Source organism: Ambystoma mexicanum, chromosome 3p (genome assembly GCF_040938575.1).
Source record: "Ambystoma mexicanum isolate Mex_15411 chromosome 3p, UKY_AmexF1_1, whole genome shotgun sequence".
NCBI classification, from domain to species: Eukaryota; Metazoa; Chordata; class Amphibia; order Caudata; family Ambystomatidae; genus Ambystoma; species Ambystoma mexicanum.
The window spans coordinates 1,176,210,770-1,176,231,184 of NC_090925.1; positions in this window are offsets into that span (position 1 = coordinate 1,176,210,770).

Sequence of the window (20,415 nt, forward strand, 5' to 3'; positions counted from 1 at the left end):
GAGAAGTGCCAGCGGGAGGGGAAGGGGGAAGTGCAGATAATTCACAAATGCAGCCAGCGGGTGGCTCACAAGTGCAGAGAGAAAGGACTGTAGGGTTTCAGATACAGACCCTTAAGTGCAGAGGAGCCCTGAGGCTGTGCGAGGGCACTGGACATGCAGGAGTCTGGGCCCAAGTTCAGAGGGTGACCAGATGATCAGTGCGCGTAGCAGTCCAGTGCATCAGCAGGGGAGAGGGAGAGAGAAAGTGGAAGCGAATAGGAAAGTCTTGAGTTGCTTCTGCAACCAGAGATGGTTCTGCTCAAGTTTGAGAGAGGCAGTGAGGCTGTTCCAGAGGGAGGCCCCAGCCAAGTAGATAGATCTGCCCCCAAATCTCTGCTTGGAGAAGCGTCTGACCCTCAGAGATTTGGAGGTGGATGAACTGAGAGCGCGAGAAGGAAGATGTTTTTGAAGAGAAAGTTGGAGGTAGAGGGGTCTCGGGCAACAGAAAGCCTTGTGGACAATGCAGCAGGTCTTGAAGTTGATCCTTGCAGCCACTGAAAGCCAGTGTAGAGATTTCAGAGCTGGAAAGATACAATCCCTGGGCTTGAGGCCAAGGACAAGTCTCACAGTCCTTTTCTGGATAAGTTGTAAAGGTCAAAGAGTAGAGGCAGGAAGATTTAGAAACAGGCTCTTGCAATAGTCCAGCCTAGAGAGAACCAGAGCTCTGGAGACAGTGAGCTTCTGGGGGAAAGTGAGAAAAGGAAGAATACATCTGAGGAGGTGCAGCTGATAGTTTGACATCATAGAGATGTCAGAGATGTGAGAAGAGAAGGAGAGGGTGGAGTCAAAGATGGCACCAAGGTTCTTAGCCTCAAAGGAAGGAGCAGGAAGAGGGCCAAGAGATTTGGCAGCCAGAGAGAGAGAATGTAGGGAGTGGGTGTCCCAATGAGGAGGATCTCAGTCTAACTGGCATTAAGGCGGAGATCATTGGCAGCACACCATTCCTGAGTTGCGGCCAGACAGTCTGGTATGAGAGAAAAAGCAGAGGTGGCTGAGGGGAGCCTCAAAGAGAGCTAAGTGTCATCCGCATTACATTGAAAATTGGAGCAGAAACTAGCGATACAATCGGCAAGAGGTGCCAGGTAGTGTTGAAGAGCCAGGGAGAGAGGTTAGACCCTGAGAAACACCACATGTGGGAAGAGGGATAGAAGAGAGGAAAGACCCCAGTTGGACCTGGGTGGGTCGGTCAGTGAGAAAGGAGGTCAACCAGTCCAGGGCCTGATCAGTAATACCAAGGTTGTCCCGAAGATGATTGAGCAGGATGGCATGGTTGACCGTGTCGAAAGCAGAGGAAAGATCAAGGAGAATAAGAGTTGGAGGTAGATGAGCGGAGGATGAAATAAGCAACAGATTGGGAAAAAAAAACATTGTCTACAATTAATCAAATTTATTGTTTATGATATGCACTGTAGAGACACCCACTTCATAGTTGCCTAATCACTGTTTTTCAGAACAAAGCCCTCCTATTTGTTTGCTTGACCCCACCCCCAACTCCACCACCCAAATCCGTGAGCACAGACACTGTCTGAGAGCAGCCAAACATCCATTAGAGAGTTAATTGGAAACCATGGCCAACCACTTCCAAAAGCTCAAAGTGTGGTGTGTTTGGTGACAGGAGTGAAGCAATGGCAGCAATGGTAAAATCATTTCAATGAGACAGGAAGTTAGAACTCTGGTTTTACAGCAGCCGGAGGCAGAGAGGTGGGGTAAAGCCTATGATGTCTGCTCCACAATCATCCTCCACTAAGGGCCTGTAAAAGGTTCTTTACTAAAGTCTATGCCAGCGAAGAAGATTAAATTCATGTGTCAATTATCTAACTAACGGCTAACTATTGACCTATCTCTATCAACCCTTTCTTGGGTAAACTCATGGAGAAGCTGGTGGTCTCCCAACTGGTCCTCCACACTGAAATGGCTGGTTGCCTCCATGACCACCAGTCCGGTTTCAGAGCCGCCAGAATACCCGAGAAGACCTACTCCCTAATCTGGACTCTAACACTCGTTCTGTTATGCTCCTCCTCAATCTTTCTTCTTCTTTTGACACTGTCAACCACTCCATCCTCATAAACCATCTCTGTGATAGCCTAGACATCACTGACAGGGCACTGGTATAGCTTAATTCTTTCCTCTCTAACAAACCCTCCCAAGTGCAAATGGGTCCTTTTCTCTCCTCACCTCACTCTCTACCTGTGGTGTCCCTTGGGGCTCTATCCTATCACCATGGCTCTTCAACATCTACCTAGCCCCTCTGGCCCACCTGATCTCCACCTACTCCCCTCATTTCCAGTGCTATGCAGATGACACACAGCTCTCTTTACGGCTGCCTTCCCCTACCTCCTCTTCCGCTTCCTCCCTCATATCGGACTGCCTGACTGCTACCCAGGCATGGTGCTCTACCAATAATCTCTGCCTCAATGCCAGCAAGACAGAAATCCTTCTCATTGGGATACCTGCTCCTAGTGACCCCTCAGTCTCTGGCCAGACTCCTTAGGTCTCCTAACGCATCTCTCCAGCCCTACAATCTCTCCACTGACTCCTGGTGACTGCAAGGATGAAATTCAGGACCCTCTGCATCATCCACAAGGCTGTCTGGGGCCTGGGACCTCTCTACATCCAGCTTCATCTCCTGAAATACCTCCCAGCCAGAGTCCTTCGGTCTTCTGGTGCCAACTCTCTGCTGGTCAAAAATGTCTCAAGCTGAGAGTGAGAGGTAGATCCCTTTCCTCGGCTAGCACCTCCCTCTGGAACAGCCTCCCCCTTCAGACTTGAGCAGGATCTTCATAAGTTCCAGAAACTTCTCAAGACCTTCCTTTTCTCCTCTTCCTTCCCTCTCCCGCTCCCATGCTAAACTTTCCATCTGCTGCTGGACTGGGGCCTGTTCCCTTCAGTGTCCTACAAGGGCCAGACCATCCCCACCTGTCCCCACACACATCCTCTGCCAGCACTTGCCCTTCGGCACCTTTTCCTGGACTATCTCAACTTAGTCCTCCTGCCCTCTGCACTCCTCTTCCCCTCCCACCTCTTTCCCCTGGCACTTGCCGCTTCCACCCAACCACCACTTGGCTGCCCCCACCCTTGGGGCACCCAACTTCTTAATTTCTCCCTCTACCGCCTCCTCTTACACTTATCACCTTGCCCATGCACTTGCACAGTAGGATTGTCACAAGACCAATATAATCGTTTTTTCTTTGTTGTTGTATTGTTTGATTTCCCATGTCCCCCTCCTCCCTTTTTGTCTTGTGGTGCCTAGAAACACCTGTGTATGGGGGCCATACAAATGTCCAATAAATAAATAAAATAAAATACATTTGCAGTTATAAGAGCACTCACAGGCAGAGAGGCAAAATAATTGAAGTGTGGGTACATTGGCAGTGGAGGGCGGGATAACAAGAGATAAGAGACAAAGGGCCTCATTACAAGTTTGGCGGCAGCCATGGGGCTATTAGCTCCATGGCTTCCGCCAAACTGGGCTCCTTTACTGGGTTCCCAGAATGGGGAATTACCGGGCCATTCCGAGTTCGGAGGCCCAGTAATTCCTCCCTCTGGGAACCCGGGCCTGGACCTTCCCCATTCCCATCTGAGCCCCCATACAGCTCAATGGGAATGGGAGAGGGAGCTAACAACGGGCCGGTCATTGTTAGCTCCCTCTTCCCCTCACGGGACCCAGTAACAACACCTGGTTTTACCAGGCGTCCTTACCGGACCCGGCGAGGGGACCTCGTAATTTTGCGGAACGGGTTTAACAGGACCGCCTCCATTAGCAGAGCCCGTTAACCCGTTCCGCGAAGGTCCTAATGAGGCTGAAAATCTGTTGCAAGTTGGGGCGCGGGGGGTATTACTTTTCAGAGACCTAGTGGCAAAAACGATAGATGGTGCCATCTGGGACTCTAGTCAATAAAATGTCAATTTTAATCAGGAACAATTGGTGATATGTTTTTCTTAAGTATAGAATCCTTTCTATTGTGTTATTAGTGTTACTCTGTTTGAGAATGTCCCCATAACATTTACCCATCAATGAATGATTCACAGAATTACTGTTCTGCTCCTTTATTTCTCTGAGAAACAGTCTTATTGAGCATTTGAAGTCTTCCTGCCAGATGAATACAGAGGGTGAAGAGCATATGAGGTTACTTACATTTATTCAACATTCTTCTGATAAGGGAAGTGATTAGCCAAGAGGTAGGAGATTGCCTGCATTACAGTAGTAATGTATGGCCACTGTCACACTCTATAAAGTGAATCATCTCAAGGTGCATGGAGACATGAGGCGAAAGTACACAACAATTGAATCCAAAAGGGAACTAGATGATCCTAGGTAGCAATAAGAGAGGGATGAATCACTTTCTTGTAGCAGAGAAGGAAGCATCTGTCTATGATGAAGTGAGGAAAGCTATTGCATATTTTGGAGAGTTGGACAGAGAACTGTCAGTTGCCGTCGCTTGTCCTGTTAAACTGAGCCACAGCTGTACGCATACTCACTCTTTACATCTGTGCAGCAACGGCAAGGAGTGGAGATCACGGACTACATAAACCAGTTCTGTTTAATAGAACAGCTTCACAGTATGGTGGAACCTTATGCACCCTTCTTCAAAGGGATTGGAGCATTGTACATGGAGAGGAAGGGCAACATAGTCTGAAGGGTATGGGGTGGGTGCTACGATGACCAATATGATTTTCATATTTGTGAAGTTTGATATTTAAGATAAAGGTGGGGTGAGTTTGGTAAGAGACCAAGTATTTGTGTATGTTTGCGGAATTTAAATGAGGGACTTGGGGAGTGCGGAAATATGCCAGGTATATTCTGTGTATTTTAAAAAAAAGTTAAATGAAAATTTAAGGAGGTTTTGTTGTGTTACTTTAGAGAACTTCAGAGAGCATGCAAACTTCTCTGGGGTATCTTGTTACTTGTGATTGGACCAAGCAGACGGATGAAGTTGGGCTCAGGCAAAAGTGCAGGCCAATTTGTGGGTTCTAAAATTTCAATGGAAGATGGAGTGTTTTTACCAGAGCTGAAACTTGAGAGGAAGGCATGCCATGAAAGAGACAGACCAACCACCGACATTACATATGACGTCACATTAGTGTAATTGGGGAATACAGAAAAAGAAATGATGGAATGATTTAACAGTGTCATATAGAGTGCATTTAAGGAGGCGACCGCTTAGGAATCAAGGAGCTAGATTGTGTCAACAGTGGTGTGTGAAACAGGACTCTGCACCAGATGGGGAGAAAGTGCAAGGAAAGGAGAAGAGGAGCGACATGACAATATTTGCTGGAATAAATAATAAGGTGGTAAATCGCATTCTAGATTTGTTGAAGAGAGTTGAGATGAAAACAAGGAAACCCTAGGTAGAGGACATTGCCACCATCTTGGCACTATTGATTGTGGGCCATGACAGCAGAGATTCATTTGGAGGAGAAAAAATTGATGATTTGTGGCAAAAGTGAAGTCGATGTTAGCAGGCGGAGGAAGCATGATGTATTTGAGGTATGGGTAAAAGAGAGTAATCATGGTTCACAACAAGATTTGTTTCAACAGAGACAGGAAAGGGACAGCTGGGGAGTGAGACAGGCCACTTGTGGTGGTGCCAAAAGGCAGAGAAGCAACAGACCATCATGACCTTCTTCGCAGAGTTCAGTTTGAGAGAGTTGTCACTTAACCAGCTGGAAACTACTGGCATACAAGAAACAAGGGTTTTTGTTGTTGTGAATATGAAGTTGCCTACCATGAACATAGGTGAAGAAGAGGAATCCATGTGATTAATAGGAGAAGCAGGTAGCTAAACATTCAGTTTAAAGAGGATAGAAGAGGGAGAGAAGACCTGGGGAAGACCATGGGAGGGTGTGTGCAAGGAAGATGTGAAAGAGGAGAAGTTGCTTGCTTGTGGTCAGTGAGAAAAGAGGACAATCACCTTGAAGCAAACTCTCAAACACCAAACACCAAAAGTGAAAAGTGGGAAATCAGGGTGATATGGTCCTCGGGGTCGAATGCTGAGAATACGTCATGAAGTACCAGGGCAACAGCTTTAGACTGATCATGTGAGGGTCTTACAGTTCTTCAACCAACACAGACTTCATATTGTGGCCAGGCTGGAAGTCAGCTTGAAGAGAGTGCAGAGGAGAATGACATTTCTCTGGTAAGTGTACAGATTGAGGTTCCCGTAAGGCTGGGGAATGCAACGTCTGGAGCTTTAAGCAAGAGGCCCTGTCAAATGTGGTGATCCGAACATATATCCAGGAAAAAATTGATAACTTCTTTAGGGATAATGAGGGATCAGTGTCCTCCTTTTTCATACTTTGGGAGTCTTTCAAATGTGTCATCAGGGGGGGAATGTGAAATCCTTAAGACAATAAGGAAAGAGTTGGAAAAACACGATCAAATTCTTAGGGACCTGGAAAAGAAGAGTGATAAAATGAACTTGCCAGGTACACAGGCCAAGATACAGGCCACTCTGGCTCTATGTAGCTGTTAGTGCCATCTGTTGCTACTTCAAAGTTAGCTGTTAGCACCATTTGCTGCTTTTTTGAATGTAGCTGTTTGTACCATGTTGCTGCTATTTTGAATTTAGTTGTGCCCAGTGACTACCCTGTGCTACCCCATCCTGCTTTTCCCCACATCCTGTCTCCCCCCACTATTCTCTCTTTTCTTCTCCCTCCTCCACGATACCTATGGCACTCTCTGTCGCTCCTTTTTTTCCTGTTACTCCAATGACTACCCTATCCTTCTCACTAAGTCTGGTAAGAAGTTCAAAAAGGATATCTTGGCCTCTAACCCTGGTCTCCCTATCGCTGACACCTACTCCAGCGCTTTCTCCAGACAGACCCTCACCAACATCCTCTTTGTTGTTCCTTCACCCGACCTTTGGACTCCTCATGTTCTCTCTCCCTTCTCTTCCTCTCCCATTAATGGTGGCACCTGGTGGGAGGCATTCCTGGAGCCCTTCCACTCCTCTAAGGTAATCATTAATGTCTACTTTAATGGCACTGTCATAGTCCAAGGCCCTCAGGCCAGCTTTCTCATCTTTGACAGACGCTTCCCATGCTGCAACAATTTCCTTTCTTCTCTTGCTCTCCCGTCTCTCCATTCTTCAGCTTCCTTGCCTATGCCCTCTGCCTCCTCCTTGGCCACCTTGCCCTCTCCTCCTTCCTCTTCTGCCCCCCCCTCAGGCTCCTTCTACATCTCCGCTGAGCATATCTCAGATTTGTACCCCCTCCCTGCAAGTCCTTCAAGGATGGCAACCTTCTCCATATTGCCACTCTCAACTCTCGCTCAGCTGTCAAACACTCCTCTGACATCTGCCGTCTCCTGGAAGAACTTGACCTCGATGTTCTCGGTCTTACTTAGACATGGTTCATGGCCATCTCTGTCACAGGCTTTGACACTCTCCTCCCTGATGGCTACAAGATCCTCTCCGCGCCCAGACCTAACCTTTGCGTAAGTGGTGTAGCCTTGATCTTCCTGGATTGTCATTCCTATGCAGGCCTACTCCTCTTTTGAATGCCTTGTCTGCAGGCTTTCTCTCTCTTCTGGACGCTTTCTTACTGTGGCTACTTTCTTTCAGGCCACCTGGTCAGATCTCCTCCTTCCTCTCTGAGTGGGCAGACCTCTCCTCCTGCCTCCTGGCCTCGACCACTCAACTCCTTCTTCTTGGAGACTTCACCATCCAATTGGATGCTTCCTGTCCCTCCTCTGGACTCTTTCATGACCTCTGCAACTCTCTCTCTCTTTCTATTTCCCCTCTGTCCAGACTCACTCTGCAGGACACACTCTGGATGTTCTGATCTCTTCAGACCTCGTCCTCTCTATCCCTCTGACCGCTCCTCTCTCCTGGAGTGATCACTCTCTCCTTTCCTCCCATCTCTCCCTTTCTACCCCTCAGGCCAAGCCAACTCTAACACTGCTACCTACCTTCTTGTTCATCTGACCCATGAAGCATTTGTCAGTTGAGGCTATCGCTACCACTTTCTTTCCCCCTCGTCCACCTCTGGCTGACTTACATCCTGACTGCCCTTTCCATGCTCTACTCTTCTATCTCTGATACTCTTGATGTTCTTGCCCCTGTCATGAGGATTCGCTTGAAGCCCAAAGCCAAGTGCAACTCTTGGTAAGACCCTGACCTAGTTACCCTTAAACGCAAGTGTAGGGTGGCTGAGAGGAATTGTGTGTGAATCCTCTGACAAACTAGCCTGCCGCCTGCCCCAAAGGCAATACCAGCTCCTTGTCTGCACTAAGAAGAGCGCCTATATCCAAGCTAGCGTCTCTGTGGCATTTAACAACTCAGCCAAACTCTTTAAAATCTGCATGGAGCTGGGCAACCATGCTGCAGTCTCGACCTCTCCTCTCGCCTCCCAGGCCCTCTGCACGGCACTTGCCTCTCATTTCATCGAAAAAACTCAGAACAGCCTGTCCACCCTCTTGCCCTCTCCTCCTCCCCCTTCTCTCTCTGATATTTCTGGCCCGCCTGCAGCTGCCTCTCCTCCCTCTTTCTCATCTTTTTCTCTGTTCTCCCCTGACAAGATTTCCAGACAAGTCAGATCTATGATAGTCTTGTCAAAATAGGTTCTTCCGTGTTCGTCCAAAACGATCAATGACCACTTTGACATCCTTGCTCCTGCTCTGGCGGACTTTTGCAACCACTCCTTCACCTCTGGAGCCTTCCCCTCCCCTCTGAAGCACTCTCTTGTGCACCCTCTTCTCAATAAATCCGCAGCCAACCCCTATTGCCTGGCTAACTATCGCCCGATCTCTATCACACCTTTCCTGGGCATACTCCTGGAAAAGCTAACCATCTCCCAGCTTAATCTTCACACTGATTCTATTGTTTGTCTCCATGACCATCAGAAACTGCTCTCCTGAACATTCATGAAGACCTCCATGACCTCTCCAACCTTGATTCCAATATCCCATCTGTCCTCATCCTACTTGATCTTTTTTCCGGCTTTGACACAGTCAATCATGTCATCCTGCTCAATCGCCTCCGTGATAATCTGGGTATCACTGATCAGGCCCTGGCCTGGCTGACCTCCTTCCTTTTCCAACCGATCCTCCCAGGTCCAACTTGGGTCCTTCGATTCCTCTATCTCACCTTCTACCTGTGGTGTCCCCCAGGGGTTAACCCTCTCTGCCTGCATCTTCAACCAATGCCTGGCACTGCTCACCTGCTGCTTTGCTGCTCTGCTCAAACTTTCAATCCTATGCGGATGACACCCAACTTGTTTTCAAGCTCCCCTCTGCCACCTCTCCTCCCTCTCTCATCTCCGACTGTCTGTCTGCAATCCAGGAGAGGTGTGCTACCAACAACCTCTACCTTAATGCCAGTAAGACAGAGATCCTCCAAATCGTCACACCTGCACCTTCCTTTCCTGTCACTCTCTGGCCGGCCCCTTTTGGCCCTCTCCCTGCTCCCACTTGCGAGCCTAAGAACCTCTGGGTCATCTTTGACTCCACGATTTCCTTTTCTCCTCACATCTCTGATATCTCAAAAAAGTCTAACTACCAACCGCACCTCTTCAGAGGTATTCTTCCTTTCCTCTCCTTCCCCCAGAAGCTCACAGTTGCCAGAGCTCTGATTCTCTCTAGGCTGGACCGGTGCAACAGCCTCTTTGTAAATCTGCCTGCAACCACTCTCTGTCCCCTTAAGCTCATCCAGAACAGGACTGCAAGACTTGCCCTCAGCCTCAAGCCCTGGGATCGTATCTCTCCAGCCCTGAAATATTGTTCATTGGCTCCCAGTGGCTGCAAGGATTAAATTTGAGACCTGTTGCATTGTCCACAAGGCTTTCTGGGTCCTGTGTCCACAATACGTTTAACTCTCCCTCTGTAAATACAATCCTACTCGAGCTCTTCGCTCCTTCACCTCCAACTCCCTCAGGGTCAGTCGCTTCTCCAAGCAACGAGTTGGGGGTTGATCCCTTTCCTCGGCTGGGGCCTCCCTCTGGAACAGCCTCCCTCCTCTCTGAAATTTGAGGAGAGCCATATTTGGTTCCAGAAGCACCTCAAGACCTTCCACTTTGCTTCTGCCTTCACCCTTCCTCTCCCCTGCTAATCTGTCGGCTTTGGCACCTGGCACCTGGTTACCCTCTGATTTTGGGCCCAGATCCCTGCCCTCCCAGACACACACCTGCACTGCCTCCTGGCAACATCTGCACTTGAGTCTGTATCTGCAACCCTACAGTCCCCTTCCAGCACTTATCAGGCACTCGTTGTCTATACCTTATTCTCGCACTTAACCACCTGCTGGCCGCAATACCTGTTGTTCTATCACATATTCAACGCTTTCCACTGCACTTTCCCCCTTCCTTCTCCCCTGCACTTTCACATTATCAATGTAAATGGGCCTAGTAGCGGCCGGGGAAAACCTTGGCATGGGCAGCACATACGGAAGCACCCAGGATGCACATATATGCAATAAGGGACTCTACTGGATTGCTACAAAATACTGATGTATGGTAAGGTGTGGTATTGTTTATTTATATAGTGCCTCCCACCAGGTCACTGAGTTTTACACCTAGTTGTATACCTCTATTCTGGAGGCTTCTCCGCACCAAATCAAAGGCTGTTTGGATCAGGTGGAACAGTACTGGTTCTCCCCTGCAGACAGGGAGGTGCTTAATGCCCCATCACAGTTCAAGAAGTCTGTCTGACCATCCAGGCTCTACCCAGAGGGAAATTTCTTGGACAGAATGGGCTTTCGGCAGGCTTTTAAAGAATTGTTTGGTTGATTAGCGCCTTATCTGCTTGAGGTCTGTCAACAGGCATTGGAGGGGTGTTCACCCCTGGACACAACGAGGGAGGCAGTGGTGACTCTGCTACTTTTGCCAGTGAAGGATCTCCAAGACTGCTCGGCTTATTGGCCGATCTCCCTCATAAACACTGACAATAACAATCTTGCCGAAATTCTGGCCAATAGGCTGGCACCTTCAATGTCCAGATGTGGGAAGGCGGACCAGTCTGGGTTCATACCAGCCAGATCCACTTCCTATGGACTCCACCCAGTCTTTGCCCTGATGAGCAGTGAGGACCCCGATGCAGAGAAGGCCTTTGACTCTGTTGACCAGCCGTTTCTGTTTGCTGTACTCAAGAGAATGGGAGCGGATCCTGTCTTCATTTCTTTGACCTCACTGTTGTACACTTATTCCTCTGCTAGACTACTCATAAACCGTCAATTGTCCAAACCAATCCCATTGGGCCGGGGCTCGAGGCAGGGATGCCCCCTCTCCCCTTTATTGTTTGCGCTGGCTAAGGAGCCGCTAGCTGAACTGCTCAGAGATTGTCATGTGCACCGAGGGGTGCAGTTATATGCACATAAATTAATTGTCTCACTATATGCCGATGCTATGACTCTATATATTATAAACACAGAATCTAATCTCGCACTGGCCATGGCAGATGTCCTGGACTTTGGCTGCTACTGAGGAATCAATACCAATGCCAGAAAGTCAGTGCCCTTTCCTCTTACAGATGGGTGGTGGAATTCCATGGTGGGCTGCAGTTCCAATGGCACATCACTAACACCCGCTACCTGGGGATGGAACTGGCCAGGTGCCCAGACATTATGTGGAGCTAAAACTATGGTAAAGCACTGGGGAAAGCAGAGGAAGTGGTTAAAAATTGGAGACACCTACCAATATCTCTGTATGCCAGAATATCCCTCGTCAAAATGTTCCTACTACCTCGGTTTCTAGACCTATTCCTTAAAGTCCCAGTACTCATGCCGGGGATCCTCCTAAAGAAATTGAAAAGTATAATCACATGCTATATCTGGGCAGCCAAACAGGCACCAGTCAGCTGGGAGAAACTCGTTGCCCCACTGGACAGAGGGGGACTATCACTCCTAGACTTCAAAAGTTACAAACAACCTAGCAGCACAGGCACAATTTCTATCCCATTGAACTCACCGAACCCAGACAGGCCCCATGTCCCAATAGAAAGGGCACTAGCAGCCCCATTGCTCCTAAGGGCGGCTAATCTGGGGGCTCCAACTAGAATAACCAGAGGGATGAATGTGGTCGGCAACACGTCTAGGTCATGGTCTAAAATAGAGAGTAAAATGGGTGATCCTTTTCCTGTATTCCCCCTGCTTCACATTGCCCACATACCAGATATTCTTCTTAGCAGTTAAAAGGCCTATTTGCAATGCATGGCTAAGCTGGGTCTAACTAACTTCCAGGATTTGTTCCCTGGTGGTCAATTCCTATCCCTTAATGAGCTTAAAGAGCTGGGCAATGTTACGGCACTGGGCGTATTCTTCTATTTTAGGACGTCCGGTGCCGTAACATTGCCCAGCTCTTTCAACCCCACCACAGTTGGGTAGTTGGAAGATGGAAATTGTATACTGCCATGACATGTAATCAGACTATAGAGGCACACTCCCAACAACTGCCAGACCCAGAGACATTGGGAGTCCCTATCAGAATGACTTACTCTCCAGGCCGATTGAGCCCCGGATTGACTCGCCATAATCGGATAACTGCTGTGGGCATGATTTAATGTTAACACACTGTTGGTGGACTGGGCAGGATGGGTAGGTGGACAGGGGTGAACTGCCTGAATATGATTATGCAACATATATGTACCTGAAGTTACCTTGTCACTGAATGATATTGGGTTGCCCACACTGACACTGTTTTTTTGTTCCTCTAAAAATTCAATAAAAAGAAATGTAAAAATGTAGAAGAAAGAAAAAATACTGTGCATGTTTCCCATTAACTCAGGTGCTGGCACGATCGCGATGCAGGGGCGCTTCAGGGCACAGGAGGCGTGCATTGTCGCATTCCATGCTGGAGAATGTAGTACATGACCTCCCCTTCCGATTGCCTGTGTGACAAATTATGACTTCAGGAGCATCACATTGTCAGAATGCTCGCAACATCTACAGCGGTGTCACGATAGAAGGCAGTGCAGCAGCGTCAATGGCCCCCTGAGGTGGGAAATAATACTAAAGGACTTGGTAAGTGCAAAGCTACGCCAATGGTCATCCCGGCAAGTGGTGATGTCATTGGATGGCCGTCCTGTGTGACTAGCGCAATGATAAGAGGCATGAAGTGGTTTGCTTTGTTTTACACCCTGGAAGTGGCATTAGGTATACATTGTCACAGACGGTGTAATTGTAACAGGCAGTGCAGAGGATTCTAGATGCGACGTGGAAAAGATAGACTGTGGGGTCGATGTTAAAACAGCAAAACTCCAGGCGGGCTGGGAAGCAATGGTGTGTGTTTGATGGAGTGTGTCAGGCAGTTGGGTGCAGGGCTGCTGAGCCTCACCATACAACCGGCAATGCCAACGAGGGCTAGTTCTGTGGATTTCCACAGTCCCAGTGCATTGTTAGTTATAGTGTTGGCTGAGGTTTGATGTCTTAAAGTTGCATTAGTGAGGCAATACAAAGGTTACGTTAATTGCATGCCATGACAGGGTAGTTGTCATGAGAGTCCAGACTAAATGTGGTTATTTGGTGTTGGAACAATCATGGCTGCGAGTTAAGTTTATAGTAGCACGAATGTGCAGTAATGCTTTTAGGGCAGAATAACATCAAACAGAGACATTGCTAGGGGGGCTGAAGGGGCTATAGCCCCGTGTCCTTTGGTTATAGCCTGGATAGAAGCTCAGGGACTACAACCAAAAGGCTATAGCTAGCCCTGAATCCTGCCAGTCCTGACATTAGCTTAGCCCCTGATCTTTTCCAGACCTAGCAACACCCCTGACATTAAACATTTAATTTCTTTCCATGGACGGACTTACAGGTGTCATTAACTAATAATAATAATAATAATAATAATTGACACATCATTTTGTTCATGCTCTCTACGGCGCAATACTGGACTCTGAAAACTGTGGCAACCCCCTCGCTTGCCCTTTTCTGCCTTTTTCACATTATGCTGTATAATATCCATATACTAGTTGCTAAATAACAAACCCAGTGGCGTAGCACAAAATGTGGTGGCCATGCTTATGCCCCCCTCCATCTACCCCCGAAGCTCAGCAACAAATCGCGGGTCGCACCATACTCTGTGCCGGCCTAGATTACCATGCTTGCGCAATACGGACAAACATGCTGTTGCAGGGGTACGTTGCACACTGCACTAGTAGAAAGATATATATATGTGTGTTTATGAGTTTTAATACATTATACAGCACACGTTCTGAGAAAAATTGGCTACACAGCCAGAGCGTTTCCAATTGTTTTGTAGGGTAACCACAATCCAAAAATCCAATACACGCAAGTAACGCACAGTGCACAGGAACATTAATGCTTTAATTAATTTAATGATTTGATAATAAAAATTCCATGCCACAATTAAAACATATCCAACAAGCTGCACAATATACACCAGTCTAGACACGTAATAACGCATGCCAGGCCACATTTAGACATACCTAGACTGGTTGCACCAAAATGCCTGTAGAAGCAATAACACTTATGTTTGTTTTATCACAGATGCCCAGATAATATACAATGCCACAGTAAGAAATGGCTAGACTGGCAGCACCCAAATACCAGCCTAGCCAGGTAATTAGACTTGGCAGGTCTGCTTTATCAGAGATGCCCAGTTAAAAAAAAGTCAAGCCAAACTAAGAAATTACTAGACTGGCTGCACCAACATGCCTCTCTAGCCACTAATACCACATTTCATGTCTGCTCAGCTTGGACATGAATGACAATTAAGTTTCATCGCACAGTCCCCACCTGAGCCTATCCCCCCACATATCCCCTTTCCCTCCCAACTCCTGCTCAATCCCCAAAATTAGCTCCTCACCCCAGAATTACCTCCACTTCCCTCTTCCTTGTCCCAGTTCTTACATATGAGGCACCTTGCCTCATAGGTAAGTCTTGTGATGAGGTACAAGTGGGACTAGGAGTAATGATGATTACAGGTAACTAAGCCAGGCCTTACCTTCATGTCCCGTTTCCTCATCCAATTACTTGTGTATGAGACAAAGTGCTGGGACAAGGAAGAATAGGGCTAGGAGTAATGAAGATTACCAATAAGTAATCATGGCATTAAACACAAGCAGTGGTGCATCACCATTGATCCGACTGGGCTCCAGCCCTCGCCCCACCCCCCAACATCTTGGGCTATGTTGACTCGACCTGGCTGATCTATAGAGCCGCTGCTGCACAGAAAAAGACACAGATGTTAAACGGTGCCTGAGTTTCGCCATTAACAAAGGCCCAGCAATTATTAACGTAAAGCATGTCACTGTTAGTACCTGCATTTAAATGCATAATTTTTCAGGCAATTGAAATTGTGATATGGGTTTAGTACGTGCATGCCAGGGGAGTGATTGGAAAGGTTGAGAGGGATCAGGAGACTTCTCATTCTCATAACAGTCCATAAGTAGGTGCTTTCAGACTTAAAAGAGAGTGTTAACTGCTTGCAACATTGAAGCTGCAATAGAATAGTCTCATTAGAATGCGTAAAGTAGTTAGATGCCCCCACACAAATAAGTGTGCCCCTCCCCCATCACCTGTGAAGTTAGCGCCTCTCCCAACCTTTGAAGCGTCAGCTCCCCCCCACGAAATGTAGGTTTAGTTGCACCCATGAACACATGCACACACACCATTCACCATACACACACGCACTCCTAGCCACACATACATTGAAGTATGCACCCTTTCGTCATACAGGCACACCCAGGAAGCCACCCATACATTTAAGTGTGCACCCTTTCACCATACACTCACAGAGGAACACCCAAATAGCCATCCATACATCATGCACTCACTCATTCATGCACATTACATTACATACATATCGCCGCCCTATAGTTAAGGTGAGTTGGTCTCCCACAGGAACCCCTAAAAATTGTATTGTTAATAACTTTTGATTTTGAGTTTCGTAAAGATTCATTAAAAAATTAAAAAATTATTAAGAAGACAAAAAAACAGTTTTTTGCAAAAGTGCAGCCTACTTCCCATTCATCTTCTCATAGACAAACAAGGTAAATTTTTGCCAAAGCGCACAGCCCAAACCACTGGACGGATTTGGACCAGTTCTGAAACAACTTGGGCATGAAGCATTGACTCGCGATCCATGCCTGGTTTGTGGTTATTCCATTCAGTAGCTATTTAATAATTTGACCGAGAAGGGGGTGCCCCCTTCCCAAAAATCTCAGGGGGGTTTTAGAAATGACACAACCACCATCTTGTTTTTATCTCGATGCAAGAGATAACCGTGGCTATAGCCGAGGATATGGGAAAATGAAATGCAGGAAAAACGCTAATTGCAGGTCAAAAAGCATGCAAATGCTGACAGCTAGAGGTAAGGGGTGTGGCTAGAGGGCACCAAGTGAAATTTGGTAGTTGGAGGGCCTCACAGAAACAGCATGTGTTTGTGGGGGGGAAAGGGAGAGAGCAAGCCATCTGGGAGTGGGGCACTTGGTGAGGCAAGAATGCATTTTACCGTTGGGAGTGAAAATCACTGGTCATGGTCAAAGACACGATTGCCATCCAGGTCTATCTATGCAGGAACCAGGACAGACCCTGCTTAGCTTCAAAGTGAGGAAGGGACCAACTTTCTCAGGCCATGTTGCCATTTTAATAAGCCAAAGTTACAAGAGCACTTAGAGAAAGGGGCCAGCCCTTTCCTTGCTTTGAAAGTAAGCAGCGTCAGTCTCGCTTTGAAACTAAGCAGGCTCAGTCCCGATTACTGCATGGATGGGTGACTGAATGGGCCTCCGAATATTTTTTTTTAAACCGTGCTACTGTCAGTCCTTGAACGTTTTGCACTCAGAGACCATTTTTTGCCTTTTGCTGATTTGTATTCTGGTATTTGCAGTCTCCCAGTCAATAATAAAAAAATAGATATTTTTACAGCAACAGTGGGTTTTCCATCCCAGAAGTAACTGAGACAAACCATGCTTAGCTTCAAAGCGAGGAAGGGGCCAGCCTCTTAAGGCCATTGTGCCTAAAAAATGAGTCCACCTTACAAGACCACTTAGAGAAACATTTCCTAAGGTGGGTGATCCTTCCTCGCTTTGAAACTAAACAGGGTCAGTCCCGATTATTGCATAGATGATAGACAGTGCACGGTCCTGAATGTCGTGTGCTTTCTTAGTTTTAAATATCTCTTAACACACTGCATCCACATTTTTTTTTAAACTATGCTACTGTCATACCTTGATTTAGTTTTCCAGGGAATATCAGAGACCATTTATTTGCCTTTTGCTGAATTGCCTTTTGGTAGTTGTAGTCTTGCAGTCAAGATGGCGGCCTAATGCCACAATTGTACACTTTCTGGCTAACATAGTTCTATAAGGATTTATCTATTTGAGTGACACTATAGTATGTGTACTTTTGAAGTTAGCTTTATAAAGCAGAGTATTGTTGAAAGGTTGCCAGACATTTCGTCGGAAAAAATTCGTCGACAGGACATTTGGTCGAAACCATTTGGTCGAAAACCAAATGGTCGAATTTATTTTTTTTTTATTTTCACTTTTTTTTTTTTGGGGGGTCCCCTTCCCCAAACCCCTTTTTTTGGGGGGGGTCCCCCCTAACCTCCTTTTTTTTCTTAAAAACCCTTTTTTTCCTAAACTACAACCTAAAAAATATATATATATATAAAAAAAAATTCGACCATTTGGTTTTCGACCAAATTACGTCGACGAAATGTCTTTCGACGAAATGTCTTTCGACGAAATGTCCGGACAGCTTGTTGAAAGCCAGACGTGTGGGTGAAGGGGGGTAATGATGAGTGGGCAAGTAAGACATGAGTATTTGCCCACAATGTGGCAAGAGAATTTGCAATCCTGGACACTGGTGCAGTTATTTCCCCCTGGTGGTGGCTGTCTGTAACTTTTTTCCAGAGGGTGGACACAACCCCTTGGGTTTTTTTGAGGTTGGCAAGCTTGCTCATGTATTTGGCTACCAGGATTTTACTCAGGTTGTCATGTTCCCAGTGCAGACTATTACTCACAATACCACAAGCACTTGTTTCGTATTGGGATTTAGTTTTCCAGGGAATATTTCATGACAGATTGCTGGGGTTAAAAGGTGAGCACTTTTTATACTTTGCCAGCATATTCATTGGAAAAGGTCTTCTCTCAGGTTATTTTTCTGGTGTTCATTAATTTTTTTTAAAGTCCAATGCTATTTTGTTTTTCACACTTTTGTCTAAGGAGTAGGTCTATTGAACTACATTTGTATATTCACTTTAAGATACATGTTCACTTACTGTGCATATATTCATGGAGGCCAGCGTTTGATTTTCACTATGAAGGAAAAAGTACCTGGCCATATGTTATTTTTTCAGCTAGCCATTTTTTTCCCTTTGACTTGCTGCTTAGATGCCGTAAGTTGGGGTTGTGCGATGTATGACAACAGTCACCAAGGGACCGGCCATAAAACATGGGGCTTGCGGCACGCTGCTGAAACAAAGTGTGTGATCCATGGTAAATAATTGAATCGCACAAAGCATTAACTAAAACATTATGAGTTCTGAAAGCCTGCAATATTTTATACATAATATAAAAAATAGGTATTTTTACAGCTACAGTGACATTGGGGGTGAAAAATCACTGGTGACCCTAGCCTCCCATCCAGGCAGTAACCAAGACCAATGCTGCTTAGCTTCAAAGTGAGGAAAAGGCCAGCCCCCTCAGGCCATGGTGCCTAACAAGTGAAGAAAAGTTACAAGACCACTTAGAGCAACATGGCCTGAGGGGGCCGGCCCCTTCCACACTGTGAAGCTAAGTAGTATTTTGTGTATATTCATGTGTGCCAGATTTTGATTTTTGCTATGGGTGCAGAAAGTACCTGTGCATATGTTATTCTTCAACCAGAATTTTTTTTCCTGTTTCTGTGCTGCTTAAATTGTGTTTAGTTGGGGTTGTGCGATGTATCACAACAGTCACCAAGAGAACTGCCATAAAACAAGGGGCTTGAAGCATGGACATGACATTTTGGTGCTGTCATTTAGGCACACGCCTTTATGGAGCAACCATTTTGATGAAGGTCCCTTTTGGGCGTGCCCAGTTAGACGCAGCCAGTTGTGGGCACAGGGACCTCTCGGTGATGTTTTGGCATGAGAGGTTGCAATTGGCATGAACCTGCAGGCACTTTGCATTTTGTAAATATGGATTAAACATGGAACACATTTATTTAGTGCAACATTATAAAACAGAATAGAACATGTACTATACCATCTCTGGACAACATTATAAAACTGAAAAAATGAAATAAAAACACATTTGTGCAGAACTCTGGCCTGCAGGAGTTCGAAACGCAGCACTTAACCATCATGCGACAATGATATTATCTTTTGAATTCTCACAAGTTTCATACTTAGCCTTTTACATTTGGAAATATTAAATTGTAGGCTAAGTATGAAATGTATGTATCGTTAAACATTAAGCCATTGTGGTGTAGTGATTTAATGCTGGTTCTTGAACTCTGGCAGACCAGCGTTCAAGACATTTCTATTTTTTAAATTTAAAACAGTATATTTTGCTAAACAAGCTGTATTCTGGACTATGTAGTCTGAACACACATGCCTTTGATCCATGTGGCCTCCTTCATGGAAACGTTCACCCAATCACTGCATGATTTTAAGGTCTTTGAGCTGTACTGCTAATGGGTTAATAATAGTTGTGCATCTTCCATTGCACGTGAGCCAGCACAAACAAGACTTTCTTTGCAGCTCAAGGGAGGGGCTTGCCACACAGTCCCATTATTCCGTTAACATATTGTGCTACTTTTAGACTTCGAAAACGGCAGGGAAAGTAGACAACACTCCTCTCTAGCCCATTATTCTCACTTTCCCCAGTTGAAAAACACAGATTGTACTGTTTTCTCCCGCCTTGATTCTACACTACGTACCTCCTACTTCAACAACTTACAGATCCCCTACTGCCATTGAACCCAAACAAATAGAGGTGCAGGAGAAATTATAAATATAGCCAAGTTACATGTCTTGTATATAGTATTATATGCCACACCTCACTTGTTATTTGGAAGATGATCATTCAGATTTCCTGTTTACTTTGGATTTTGGGACTTGTAGTACAAGATACTTAAGCGACAAAACAAAACTACAAGTCACAAAATGCAAAATAAAACAAGAACTGGATGCGCATCTTCCGAATTACATGGAGACATGCACACACACACACACACACTGACTCACACTCGACGTGTCACAATGCTCTCATACAAAGATGAGTGCACACGCATGCGGACACACTAACGCTCGCCTTCACGGAGCAAATGCACACTACACACACAATCCCTCACACACACCTTCACACCATGTACACACACACACGCTCACATCAAATGCACACACACATTGCATGATCACCCTTTCAGATGACATGCACACCCTCACACCACATATTCCCCCTTAATTGCACATATATTAAAAAAGAGGACTACATCATCT